Source organism: Camelus ferus, chromosome 33, assembly GCF_009834535.1.
Source record: "Camelus ferus isolate YT-003-E chromosome 33, BCGSAC_Cfer_1.0, whole genome shotgun sequence".
In the NCBI taxonomy this organism is placed as follows: Eukaryota; Metazoa; Chordata; class Mammalia; order Artiodactyla; family Camelidae; genus Camelus; species Camelus ferus.
Genome location: NC_045728.1, coordinates 16,465,415 through 16,479,009, shown reverse-complemented (window position 1 = coordinate 16,479,009; position 13,595 = coordinate 16,465,415). Strand labels below are relative to the sequence as shown.

Genomic DNA, 13,595 nt, shown 5'->3' with positions numbered 1-13,595 from the left:
CAAATCCAGTGTGTGGTTTTCTCCTTATGTGCCTTCTGGGGACTTTGTAGGGGAGTGAATTAGGGTTAAATTAAGTGATAAAACAAAAGGCAATGACGCTTCACTTCCTTTGGTTTTGAGCTGCAGAGGAAATATGACATGAAACGTAAAAAGCGTAGGTCCCACCCTTAGAGCACATTAGAGTTTGTGAGGGCATTCTTGGTTCCTGGGTCACAAATCCTTACAAACTGCCCTGGAGACTGGATAATGTTCTTGTCACTGCTTTTCCAGATGAGGATCCTGGAGCTTAGAGACGTGAGGTGACATGCCCAAGGGGACACCATCAGTGAATGGAGTCAGAATTTGAACCTCACTCCAGAATTTTTCCCCTTAGTAACCTCACGCTCATGCCCATTGGGGAGTTTTAGAACACTGGTACCCGATTCTGATTTAGTGATCTGGGGTGGGCCCCGGGCATTGGGGTTTTTAGAAGTTCCCCAGGTGATGCAATATCCAGCCCAGACTGAGAACCACTGCTCTATGCTTTCCCCACTTTGGTGACTGGGGACCAGCCACCTTCTGACCCAGTGCTTCTCAAACTTGAAGGGACATAAGAAACACCTATGGATATTGCTAAGCAGCAGATTCTGATTCAGGAGGTCTGGGAGAGCAGGAGGTTCTAAATTTCCAACAAGCTCCCAGATGATCCTGGAATCTGGTCCTAGAATCATGCTTTGAACAGCAAGGTACTCTGACCAGCAGACCTCCCTAATACCAACCACACAGTGCTCTGAGTGTTCTCGGACCCAGGCTTCCCGGCTGTGCTCAGTTAGCCAGGAGGACTTGCTGCCCCCGCCGGGACCAGTTTGATTTGCAACTCTGTCAGTGTGTGTCACTGTGCCTTGAGCTGCGGGGCTCCTTCCCTTGCACTGGGCTTGCTTCCTGCACCTGCTTCTGGTCCCAGGATATCTGGTGCCTCCCACTTGCCCCATTGGTTGATGTCAGTCCAACCTGATATGTGACAAAGCAGGAGGGAGCCCACGCTGTGAAGACCAGAAAGCCTGGTGTTTGGGGTCAGAAGGATGAGTCCTGGCCCTGCCACTTCCTGCCCATGCGGACTGGAGCAAGTTCCTTGACCTCTGTTCGGGGATGGAGATCGCTGCCTTGCAGGTTTACAGTGAGATTACACAAGACGATGTAGGTGAAGTGCCCGCATGAGAGCCTGGTGGGCTCCACTAGCAATAATTTATTATTAAGGAGGATGGAATTAAACATTGACCCAGTGTCTGGCGTGTGCATACCCTGTACTCGGTGACTAGCAGACATTGTCTCATTGGAGACTCAGACAACCCTGCAGGGTACATGTCATTGTCTCTATTGACGGGCGAGGCCACTGAAGTCAGAAAGGCAGTGACTCAGAGAAGGAGGCCCAGCTAGCGAGCTCTAGGGCCGGAACCTGCATCCTGCTTTGTCTGGCTTTGAAGGCTTTCGCAGATCCCTTCTGACGGCTGTGGCTTGTTTGACCAACAGGGGGACTCCATAAGCACTTGCTGACTTACCTGTTTGGGGAGAGACAGAGCAGCACCCAGCAGGCTGGCAAGCAGCCTCACTGCTCTCCGTTTGCCCTGCGGACAGGCAGGTGGACAAGAGCTAAGAGATGGAACAGCCGGGTCGGTAAGTGACTTTGCCGGGCAGACAGTGACAGAGACAGCCTGCCTGGTCCCTGCCCTGTGACCCAGGAAGTGCAGGGACTGGAGGAACCATAAGCTTCTATGCTCTCCTCGAGAACAAAGGGCAGGTTTTTTTGCGTGTGCATCTGCGTGCGTGTGCGTGTGCGCGCGCACACATGCACGCACACATGCTCTGCGGGGGTGACTCAGCCCACGGCGGCAGGTGTGAGTACTGAGGATGGGGAATGAGTGAGATCTCCCCGTGGCTGCTACCTGGGATGGGATGGGGGCATCCCAACAGGCTCCTACCCAAGCCTCAAGGACAAAGAACTCAGTGGGGCTCAAGCCTGCAGCCTCCCGTCTCCCGCCAGCCCCAGGTGCCTGCCTGCGGTGAGTCTCTGCCTTTGCCCCACGTGGACCACGTTGTTGATGTAAAATATAAATCGGACTTCTACTGCAGCAGCCTGGCGGTTGGGAACACGGTGACGAGAGAGCGGGAGGGGACCAGGGAGGCTGCGGGGAGCTGGCTGCTCAAAGTCCCAAGTGGGCTGACTGTGGTGGTGAGCGTGGGGCTTGTCCTGTCTTGCAGAGGACCCTCACCCATCCCAGGCTTTGCCCAACAGGGTGGGGGAACCCTACAGGGAAGCGTGGAGACTGAGGCCAGGGGCTTCATACGCAGCTGTCCCAGCGGGAAGGCAGCTGTCCCCTCCAACCATGCTGCTCCTAGGATGGCCCAGCCGTGCCCCGCTCTGCAGGGGGACAGGGACAATCAGTTTGCATTGTCCTTTTATATTTCTTAGCACAGCACTGAGATGGATCTGTGTAATGGAGGAGGAGATGGAGCTAAGAGAAACTTCCAAAGTCCTCCAGGCAGTGGTGGCAGCTGCCTGTTTTGCTCGAGGTGAGGGTGGGGGTAGAGGGGATGGGGGGTGGAGGGGGTGGGGGTGGGGAACAGGGCTGCTCCTCCTTACTTCACACCAGGTCTTCTAGTCTCAGCTCACGTTGTCCATCTTGATGAAAACTGTGTAGATTTCACACAATTACAGGAAAAAGGGGACCCATGACGTATGCTTCATTATTTACATAACTGGTTTCATATATTTTTGATGGTGCTATTATGTTTTCAACATTGTTCAAAACTCGTTTGCTCTGAAGCTGAGTAGGGGCTTTGCAGAACAAGGGTGCCCTCCACCCATCCTTACAACGGCTACATTGAGATCCTTTAATTCACTTACTTTTTTTTTGACTTTTCATTTTGAATTCATTTCAGACTTAAGACAAAAGCTGCAAAAATAGTACCAAAATTCCCCTCACCCAGATTCCCCCGAATGTTAATATCTTATGTAACCCAGAGGACAAGGAGCAGGGCTATGAGCATTGATCCATATGATTATCTAGTCTGCAGACTTAATTCAGATTTTTGCCAGTTTTTCCACTACGCCTTTTCTCAGGTCCAGGATCCAATCCAGGATCACGCGTTGCATACAATTGTCCTGTCTCCTCAGTCTTTTTTCATCTGAAACAGTTCTTTGGTTTTAATTTTTCTCTCATGATCTTTTCACCTTAGAAAAGTGCTGGCCAGTTATCGTCTAGTTCTTAATCTTCTAGAATGTTCTAAATTTGGGTTTAAGCGGTGTTTCATTGTGTTTTTTTTTTTTTTTTAAATTGCTTTGACTTCAAAAACATTTACAAATACACGTACTTCCCAAACCACCTCGACCTGGTTTGGGGTTAGGTGACTTACTTTTTCTCCCTTTATTTTTAAACGTCATGATCCCTTAGTGGCCATCATCCCATTCCTTGTCGTAAGTTCAGGCTTCATTGTGAGTTAAACCCGGGCTAGGCGTTTTTGGCAAGAGCACCACAGAAGTAAGACTGTGCCTTTCTCAGAGCATCATGTCCGGAGGCACAGGACCTCTCTCTGTTCTGGTACCCGCGATGTTAACTTTGTTCTCATGTTTACGGTGGGCACTGCCAGATTTCTCCATTGTAAAGTTCCTGCTTTTACTTTTGCAAAAAGTATTTGGCAGGGAGATGCTTTATAAACATCCCATTTCTGATCATGTTTTGCTCACTGAGTTTTGGGCTTCATTAATTGTTCTGCCTGAAAGCAATTATTCCTGGGGAGTTTAATTCACGTGTAAATGCAAAGACAATGCAATTATCCAGCAGAAATAGACGAACCTCCTAGGCACGTGGGCAGGGTTGGAGCCCTTCTTGCATCTCTAACTCTGTTTGCTTGGTTGTCTTCCTAGTTTTGTCTCACTTAGGACAGCTTAGTCAGTGGTTAAGTCCATAAAATTTTAAATGTCACATCTACTCCACTGTGTTTACTTTTAGGTGTAACAATATTTCAGCGGATGCTTCATCCCTTCAGCTGATTTATTCTCGTCCCCCAGAGCACACAGTCCTTTTGGAGCTCAGAATTACCTTCTAAATTTGATCTGAACTTAAGCTCCATCTCCCTCTATTTAGACTGAAGATATGTAGCGTTACCCCTGCGTGCCCCAGTGATTCTAATTTCTACTCAGGACCAGCCTTTTCTCGGTGAGTGACTCAGCATTTTACAATCTGACATTTTTAAGAGAACCACTTTGCGATTAAACTGAAGCCATATATTAAAGTTAAACCCTGAAGCAAGCCTGGGTCCAACAAAGGTTAGACAAAGGTAAGACAATTTGTCACACCTACTGGCCTGTGAAGTGCACGGCAGAAATGAAATGAGATTCTGGAACCCGAGCAGGCCGGGGCCTTTGACTACAAATTCTAATGCAGAGACACCCTTCTCAGAGGTGGCTGCAGCCCCGGCTTCTGTCAGACCTTCTCTTGGTTGTGTTTACGAACTAGGTGGAGGGATTCTGTGCTCCAGACCTGATGCTTGAGTAAGGACAATGTGTTAAAAGGAGGCTTAAAAGATGCACCTCCAAATGGGGAAAGTTGTAAATTCGGAGTGAGCTGTTATTGATTTTTGTTTTGTACCAAAAAGGAATTGAAGAAATGGAAAGAAAGCCTTCCTGTATGCGTCTCTCACAGGCGCTGTCAGCCTCGTGTTTGTATTTCCCTCATCATTTATTTCAGGCTGCACAGAAGTGCCACGACTGCGCACAGGAGCACCGGCCAGAAGGGTGGCTGAATGAGCAGCCTGGCTATTTTGGTGTAGCCTTTTTCTTTCTGTGACCTACCTACACCATAGCAGTGACCCAAGGCTTTCCTTTTGTTTAGCCTTGCTCTATCTTGCTCTTCCTGAGTGTGGGAGGGGAGAAGGTGGTAGCTCGATGGATCAAATCTTCGCTCTGCAACTTATTAGCTGTGTGACCTTAGGTAAATTGTTTAACATCTCTGTGCTTCATCTGCAATAAAGGGGCTACAATAACCCCTACTTCATTGTCCCTAAAACTGAGTTCCCCTGCTGAGTGTATGATTACCAGTCTCTACCCAAGACTGTATCCCTTTCTTGTCCTGTTCCCATTCCCCTCAGGATTCGTTGTAGGAAAATGGGGCATAAGAGGATGGTCTTGTACCAGGTCTCAGGTGAGTCCCTGGGATGGGCCTGCCAAGTGAGGGTCCTTGGCTTTGCCCAGGAAAGAATTCAAGAGAGAGCCACAGTAAAGTGAAAGCAAATTTATTTAGAGAGATACAGGTTCCATAGACAGAATACGGTCTGTCTCAGAAGGCAGAGTGGCCCCCGGGGGGCAGGGGTGGTTAGTTTTCATGGGATGGGCAGTTTCGTACACTAGCAAGTGGGAGGATTGTTCCAACTGTTTTGGGGAAAGGGTGGGGATTTCCAGGAATTGGGCGACTGCCCACTTTTTGGCCTATAAAAAGTCTGGGAACTGTGGGTGTCACTTGGCATGCTAATGTATTAACAGTGAGCAGATAATGATGCTCAAGGTGTACTGGAATTTGAATCTTCCACCATCTTGGGCCCAAATGGTTCTAAGCAGTTGATGTCTTATCCTCAATGGCTATGTCATTCTATTAATGGTTGTGCCCTACCCCCTTCCCTCCTGTCTCAGATTCTTGTCCAAGAAAAGAGGGAACTGAAACCTAGCAGGACCCTGTGGGGCCTTCCTGGGCACAAGCCCCTCCAGGTCCCCCCTTTCTCATTTGGCCTTCCCCTGACTTCCAAAGAGCAGACTCAAGCAGTTAATGATTAGCACAATAGAGTCACAGGGCTCCTATTTCCTTCTGAAGGAATACACATATCTGATATGTTGTTTTGCAGAAACTAAGATCCCCACCTGGTGGAGGATGGTGACTACAAGCTGACCACAGCACACAGACCCCAGACTGGTTGGAACCAAAAGGTTGATGATTAAGATTCCCAGAACCCCACCCTGTTGCCTCACCACCAACCAATCAGAAGAATGTCCACAAGCTGATCATACCCTTTGCAACCCTCACCCCTAATGTTGCCTTTAAAGACCCTTCCCTGAATTCCATCTGGGAGTTGGGTCATTTGAGCACTAGTCACCCATTCTCCTTGCTTGGTGCCCTGCAGTAAATGCTGTACTTTCCTTCTCCACAACCAGGTAAAATGGCTTTGCTGCAGGTTAGGTGAATGGAACTGAGTTCAGTTCAGTAACAAAAGGGGGAGGGAAAGGCAGCTCCTTCTGTCCCTATCCCTTTTCAATCTCCTCCCATCTTAATCCTGAGACTTTGGGGCCTCTAGTTTTCCCTTTGCGGCCCCAGCACCCCTGGAGATTCTACTCCATCTCTCCCGGCCCACTGCAACTTGTTTGTCCCTTGCCAAGCTGTCTTAAAGGCGACACCATGCATATCCCTCAGGGCCCTCTCTTCCACAGGCTTGCCATAGCCCTACACTCTGACCTAAAGTCTCCACCATTCATTCATTCATTATTTCATCCTTCAATCATTTATTGATGCTTATTCTAAGCCAGGCTAGGGGTTGTGCTAAGTACTGGATATATAAAAATAAACTAAACACAGTTCTTATCCTCAGGGAGCTCCTGGCTTAGTGGGGAGGCAAGTTTTTAAGTAGATAATCAATGCAATAATAATACAGCATTTACTACATGTCACATATCCCTCTAAATACTTTACATGCTCTACTCATTTAACTCTCACAACAACCCTGTGAAGTAAGGGTTGTTATAGCCCCTTAATTGCATATGAAGCACAGAGATGTTAAATAATTTACCTAAGGTAGCGCAGCTAGTAAGTTGCAGAGCAAGGATTTGAACCCAGATGAGCTGGCTCCAGAGGTAGGGCTTGTGACCAGTATATTGTACTGCCTTTCACTGAGTCAAGTATGGTAGCGGGTATCTGGAGTGTTATAGGCACACATAGCAGGGCCTGGTGGAGGTAGTGGAGGAGCAGGGGCAACTGGGAGAGGGCTTGGTTTGGGGATGAGTAGGAGGTAGCTCGGTGGTGATCTGGGCAGCCTGAGCTTCCTTCCCTCCCTCCCTTTTCTCTACCATCAGTTTTTACTGAGCATGTACTTTGTGCTCGGCCCTGGGGATACAAGGATGGGCTTAATCTAGCCTGGGAGATGCTGGTATACACCTGCTGGCACACAGTGTGGTCAGTGCTCTCCCAACATCATGGACACGAGGCTGGGGCAGGAACGGTGCTGGAAGACTTCATGGAGGAGATGCACTCTCGTGTGGGCAGGAGGAGAAGGGTGGATCTAGTGCATGACACTTAGGTACAAGTACCTGATCAAAGCAACTCTATCTCTGGGCTTCTGCTGGCCAAGGTGGACGAGAAGGACTAGAAACCAGTCATTATTTGGGGTGACCCTCCTCCCTATAGTCTTCTAGGAACCCCAGAACTGATGTGAGTTTGGTTTATGGCTTCCACTCCGAAGGCATCTGAGGCTCCTCTCCCAAGCTGGCCTTCCCCATCTGTCTGGCACTGGACGCCTCCTGATCCAGTCAGTCCCCACATTCCTGTCCATACCAGTCTGGTCTCCCAGATGATGTGCAGCTTTGCGGGCGGCCCCGGCCTCACCACGTCACACTGCCCCTCCCAATGCCAGGGCTTGGTGCCTGCATTTCCCCTGGGAACACTCAACCAGCAGCTTGCAAAGTCTCAGCTTCACCAACAGGCTGCATGTGAGCTGAACCCTCCTTTCTCCCCATTTAAACTGAAACCTCAAACCATGTTGACTGCTCCCTGGTGACAGGGGGGCCTAGGTACCCCAGGAACAGTAGCTTAACTCTTAAGAGGGGAAGAAATCTCTCATTCCTTGCCAGGGAGTAGAGAAGAAGCATGGTGATCAAGTAATTTCCCTGTAACAGTAACGAGGATTCCGGGGGAGCAGATGGCGTGAGCAAAGACACTGTGGGGTAACCGAGTTGGGGTCTGTTGAGAATCTGCACCGTGGTGCAGGATGTCCTTGGGGGATCAGGTGGTGAAGGGCCTGGAAGGCCCAGCTAGTAGGACAAATCCAGCTTTCCCCTGAAGCAGAGTAGCGACAGGATCTGGAGTTTAGAAAGATCATGGTGTGTGTGTGTGTGTGTGCTTGCTTGCGAGCACATGTGTGTGCATGTGCACCCTGGGGAGGAAGGCTGCCTGGGACTGGTGCTGTCTTGTTCCTTCCCCCACCAATCATGTGCCTGGCGGGGTGACAGAGCTCACAAGCACATGGCATGATGCTTGTCCCACTTCACCTTGGCCGTTAATCCAAGCAAAGTAAAAGCAGGGAAGGGAGATTATAGTCCATGTCCCAGGGGATGAATCAGTGGCGAAAATCAGTCAGAGTGGTGACAAAAATTAATTTTGTACCCTTGTCCTTGGGAAAGAAAAAAAAGAATGGGCCTTGGAAGTCTATTCTGCCCAGGCTTCTTAGCATGAGTGAGGGCGAGATTAGACCAAAGGTTTTTCATTTCCCCATGATCCCAGCCAGATCCCGTGTCAAGGACTCAGGAGAGCTTCCTCCCTGAGCCAAGAAGATGCCCCACTCCCTCAGGTCCTCAAATGACTCCAAAGCCAGAGGGACTGCCAACATCTCCGGTGTCGGAAAACCCAGAGCCAGGTAATGAGATGAAAGGGATAAGTGCCCGGCCGTGACATTGAGTGCAATTTATTTCCATCATCTCAGGTTCCTTCTTGTACGGCATGCTCCTTTCCCACCGGCAGATACAGCCATATTTTAGGATGCAACTCTGATGGGCTTCAGGGCTGTCTGAGAAGTGATGGCTCTGCCTGCTGTCACTGCAGAGACACGCCCGTTTCCAAATATACAAAACAGAAAGGTGACCTGCCGATCCAGTGGAAAGCAATAAACCGCACATTCAATTAGGATGACATACATTTAATCACAATTGTCTAATGGTATTTGAGATTTCTTATTTAATCAGTAAAGCGACAACCTAGCAGTTAATGTTCCTGGAATTGTGGCCGCCCTTACCAGGGCAGTGTTGGTTTTAAACTAATCTTTCTATTTTATAGCCTCTTTCTATTTCTGGAGTTAATAAAGGTGCTCTAATGAGTTGTATTAAAACATCCATTTCTTCTTTTGTTGCACCCACAAGTTTATCGTGATTTTTAATCAAAATACTGAGTTAATGGATAGGAAGGAGGTTTGGACATCAGGGTTTGCCTGGATGGAGAAGCCAGGGCGGGAGACTGGCTTGGCTCATTTCTCTCCAACTCTCCCAGCCATTTTGCCCCCTCTGAAGAGGTCTGAGGACAGGGACAGCTTTATGGGCATGTGACCTGTGGGGTCACACAGGCCCCATGTTCAGAGGGCCTGTGCTTGATTTCAAGGTCATTGTCACTGTCTTGAGTCTTAATAGCTTTTGAAAAGGGGGCCCTACGTGTTCCTTTTGCACTGGCCCCTGCGAATTGTGTAGCTAGCCCTGTTTGGGTATCTGTCAGAATCAGCCTCTCCTTGAGTTAGCGCCGTGGCCTCGGGGCTAGCGTGGCGTGGCCAGGAAGCGGGTGGGGAGGAGTAGGGGGCAGGTGAGATGAAATCAGCTCTTGGGTTTCCCACAGTGGCTTTTTAGGTTTGCGAAACTCCCTTCTTGTAATTCTAAGGCTCAGGCTATAGGGAACACCAAATAAAAGTAGATGCCAGTGAAAGGAGCATTAATAAACTTTCTTTTCTGGGGGAGGGGAAAAAGTCTTTTTTTCTGAAATTCACTAAAAAAATATATAACAATGGCTAACATTTATTGAGGACCTACCATGGCCCAGGGACTGTTCTATGCACTCTACATTTGCCATTTAATACTCAAAAGAACCCTATGAGATAGAGACACTTTTTCATTAACCCCAAGTTGGAAACTGGGGCAAGAGAGATTAAGAAACCTGCCAAGGCCATCTAGCCAGGAAGTGGCAGGACCAGACTTGCATCTAAATTTATGTCTTGGTGCGGTAGAGAGATGGGTTTTGGAGAGAGGCAGATCTGGGCTTCGGGTTGCTTCTGCCGTTGGTTAGCTCTGTGACCTTGGGCCAATAGCGTCACCTCTCTGAATCCCTTTTCCTCATTTGTAAAGTGAGGAGAATAGAATATACCTTGTAGGGCTGATTTGAAGGTTAAAGAAAATCATACATTTACAGCATGGAGCCTGGTAAGCTTGGCACAGTATCCATTAGATGTGAAGTCATTTCTCTGTCCCCTTACAAATTTGTACCCAAGTTCTCCTACAGAAAGCCTTTCTTATCTGCTCTCAAATCATCCTCTGCACTAATTTGCTCTATCATTTCCTTAAGATTGTATCACACCATTATATTGATATATTCTTGTTTTATATTATTTACCAGTAATCTGTTGAGCTCATAATATTATTATTAATTTAGCAGTTACTGGCTCTAACCATGAGCAAGGCACTGAGTGAGGCACTGTGCTATGTTTAAGGCATCCTATGCTATGGATGCAAGGTGTGCTGGCCAAGTGAAATGACATCCCTTTATTTTTGCCCTAAGAAGTAAGTCATTAGGTCCAGAGTACACTCAAGGGGAGGAGACAGCATGAGTGTGTAAGTGTCAGGAGGTGAGGATCATTGGGCACCATTTTGGAAGATGCCTACCACAAGCTTTTAATACACCTACCTTCCATCCATGCCCACGACCACCCCTAACTTTCAAAGGGGCAGGGAAGGGCAATCTTACCATGTGCCTGGAAGGAGGGATATCTGTGAACAGCTCTAATGACTAACAAATATGATTCCGTAGTGTAGTGACTAACTGACTGGTGAGAAGGTCTGCAGAGAATTTCAATCAGAGAAAGATTCAGAAGTTAGGTTGGGGTTTATGAGATTAACTCACTTATAGAAAATAGTCAATGGATATTTTTGAGCAGGAGAGCAATTTAACCAGTGATTCCTAAAATTATTATTTACTAGCTTTTTAAATTGAAAAAAAAAATACAGAGGGGAGGGTATAGCTCAGTGGTAGAGTGCCTGCTTAGCATACACAAGGTCTTGGGTTCAATCCCCAGTATCTCCACTAAGAAATAAATAAATAAACCTAATTACCTCCCCACCCCCTAATAAAAATAAAATAAATATTAAAAAATATTAAAAGAAAAAATTCAGAACACAGAGGGATATATAAGAAAAAGAAAGGTTATTTTCTATCCCCAAGTCCCAGCTCAACCTTCCCCAAGTTAACCATTTATTCATTTTATTATATATCTTATAAATATTTAGGAATATATGAACCATATATATACATGTCCTTCCTCTCCATTTAAATCAATTTTACATCTATTATACATGCATTATTCTGAATCTTCCTTTTTTCACCTCATTGTATATCATAGAGATAATTTCATAGCAACCATAGGTCTGTCTTATTGAAAGTTTTGGATGGATTTAAATTAGTGTCCACGTGGAATAGAGCAAAGAGAATGGAGGAAGCTAGACCAACTGAGAGGCTCTTTCAATAATTCCAGGTCTTTTTTTTATTCATTCATTCAACATTTATTTAAGTCTTTGCTGGGTTCTGTGATATCAAGTCACATAAGAAATTTTCCTTGCCTTCAAAGAGCTCAAGGGAGCTAAGACAAGTAAACAAATAAATCATAACGCAATATGCCCAAATGTTGTAACTGGAGTGAAGTGACGAGAGTCTGGACTGGGATGTCTCCAAGAGATAAAGAACAGGAGGCGGCTGGAACACTTTTTCTCCAGAAAAAGTGTCAACAGGTGCAGGCTGATAATGTTGCAGCAAAGTGTGTTACAGCTCAGTGGTGCAGCAACCTGGATCCGGGCGAGAGACCAAGCAGCACTTGGAGGGTTGGAGAACTCAGGTTTATTACGCCAGCAGGTCCAGAGGAGTTAACGCTCCAAGCTCTGGAGCCCGTCTGTAGGTTTACGCAGGCTTTTCTAGGCTGCCAGTTTACGCTTTGCAACATCGTATGCAAATAAGGTGTAACAAAGTTGACTAATCAGGAATGAGCTTTATAGAAATGGACCCATCAGGAGTGTAGAAAGGGACCAATCAGGAGTTAGTTCAGGGAACCAATAGAATTTTAGGGGTAAGTTCTGCTTTCCTAGAAGCAAGCCGTTTTAGAGGCAAAAAGCGAGATAATGCTGCTGGGCAAGGGAACTGGATGGTGCTGGCAGGAAACTAGTGGCCCTGCCTAGGGGTCTTGCCGGTTTTTTTCATGGGGTTTCCCACCTCAATAAAGGGTAGCTTTGTCGCTGCTGAGAGGGCAGACTGACACATCTTTCATTTATTTTATACCCTCTTGGCTCCCCTACCCCATCCTCATGCACACACTGACATGGTGTCTGATGCAGACTAGTGTTACCCGACAGTCTGAGGACAAAGCTAAAGAGAGACTCAATGGGGGTCAATGGTTATTCAACCTCTGCTGATGGCATCTCCAGCTCCCGCCTGGCTGGAGTAGAAACAGTGAGCAAATTCTTGATTATACAGGAAGATGAGCCTCTGATTCATTTTGGATGTTCAATGTTATGAGGCAAGCTCCCCGGCCATCTGTTCAAAGGAGGAATGTGTTACATATTTTGATTAATTTATTTTTATCTTAATCAAGTGGCAACTTTCCATCTTGATGCATCTTAACCTGAGCAGTTGTGGCTGGGAGGCAGCGGGCTTGAGCAGACGGATGAAGGAGCGGGAGGAGGACAGACCACCTGGCGTGATGCTGGTGTCAGATACAGGAGCAGAGTCTCCTCTGCATCGCCCTTTTGCCTCCCTAATTAGTGAAGAAATTGCAAGCCCGCCAGTGGGCACCGAAATGCTTAGAGCACCAGCCTCCTGGGGCTCACTACACAAATGGGGGCAGAGGACCAGAACAGTCAGGATCTGCTGGTTCCAGCCAGGGGGCCCTAGGGAACCCAGGCTGGGGGTGAGAGGCACAAACAGCTTCCTGAAATGGTTAAAGGCGACACATACAAAGGGGGGAAGGCTGCAGTTTCCTGATTAGAAACTAGAAACGGCTAAAACCTCTCAGCTCATTTGCAGACATTAAGAGGTTTACGTTTTTCCAGCCATTGGTGTTGGATGGAAATGTGCAAATACGTTGCAGGAGCTGGCTCCAGGACCTCACAGAATGAGCCAGGTGAAGCAGAGTTTGTCTTAGTTTGGATTTCCCTGAAAGATGAGCCTGAATAAAAGGACTGGGTTTGTCTGGAGGGGATCCAAGGAAAAGGAGCGAGGGAGACAGGAAAGGAGGAAAAGTCATCGTGAGCTGGTTACCACGTGGGCAGCTGGGCTCAGTTCTGATGAAGACCCGTCAGAGCTGTCCCTCTGGAGGGGAGGCTGGTGGTTTTATTCACCAGCTTCCAACCCCATTGGTTAAAGGTTGCCCTTGGGGTGCAAATACCTTCAGACTGCTCTTAACTGAGATTTAAGGGGAGAAGCCCTAAGGCAGACAAGCAGAGACAAGAAGGAGGCTGGAGTAGGTTCCCTGGACCACGGATGAGAGCCATCTGTCCCAGCTGGGGGCACAGACAGCATCCCGGTCACTCCTGGAGAAAGGGAGTGGGCAGGGGAAGAAGGAATACC

The 13,595-nt window shown here is 47.6% G+C and overlaps 1 long non-coding RNA gene across 3 annotated transcripts in view; it reads left to right on the top strand.

The window, feature by feature from the left end:
• Positions 1-1,061: 1,061 nt before the first annotated feature.
• LOC116661213 overlaps positions 1,062-13,595 on the top strand; it is a 33,891-nt gene continuing 21,357 nt past the window's right edge. The window contains exons 1-2 of one of the 3 annotated variants that reach the window (XR_004317032.1): positions 1,062-1,176; positions 1,510-1,653. This is a non-coding gene — a long non-coding RNA (uncharacterized LOC116661213). Of the gene's footprint in view, positions 1,177-1,509; positions 1,654-3,993; positions 4,197-4,235; positions 4,318-13,595 lie in introns of those variants that run through there. The other 2 variants (XR_004317033.1, XR_004317034.1) reach the window with 2 other exon arrangements.